We start from the raw sequence: 780 nt of genomic DNA, 5'->3' as shown, positions 1-780 counted from the left end.
GAGCCCCGGCTACGGGCTGCGCTATACCGCTGGTCATGGAGCGATTAAATGGGGCTGGATGTGCTGGAGGGTTTTGCGTCTCGAGTGTAAGTGGTGGTGTCCAGCAAGGCTCCCTCTGGAAAACATTTGAAGAGCAGATGTAGTTCGATAGCACTGCAGTACCAGAAGAAGCATGACACACTTTGCTGTCTCTTCCTGAAGGGACAGAGGTCTTTTTTTTTTTTTTGAATCTCAATCAGCAGTTCTCCTCCCCTGTCCCAGTAACAAGCTGGTATAACTTTCTCCCATAAGACATCCCTGTGCACGAAGATCACACAAAGTAGTGTTGAACATTCTGAGAGATTGTGGTGTACGCTGTGCTGCAAACCCGTGGTCAAAGCTGGCAGCCTCACTTAACAAAACTTCCATTGACATAAGCAGAAATTTTAAGCAAGTTAGGAGTGTGGTATTTGGCTCTTGCTGGGTGGTATTTCACAGAGATCTCACATCAGACCACAGCAAAGGCCTTCAAGTCATAGGTGTCATGGAGAGGATGGCAGGAAATAAGTCTAAACATTCAGGAAGCAGGATAATTGCCAAAGCGCAGAGGAAGGCTGCACAAGACAAGGATTTCATATTGTTATCATGAGGATGCTCCACTCAGCTGAAAGGGTCCCCACTGTGTCATCCAGGTGAATGGGAACCAGCATAAAGCAAGGGCTAATTCAGACATACAGATGTTCTTGGGTATAACAGAATACAGGGTTACAGGTGAAAAATGACTCTTAGAGAACCCACTCG

The sequence above is a fragment of the Meleagris gallopavo genome, chromosome 10, assembly GCF_000146605.3.
Source record: "Meleagris gallopavo isolate NT-WF06-2002-E0010 breed Aviagen turkey brand Nicholas breeding stock chromosome 10, Turkey_5.1, whole genome shotgun sequence".
In the NCBI taxonomy this organism is placed as follows: Eukaryota; Metazoa; Chordata; class Aves; order Galliformes; family Phasianidae; genus Meleagris; species Meleagris gallopavo.
This window is presented reverse-complemented; position numbering follows the sequence as displayed.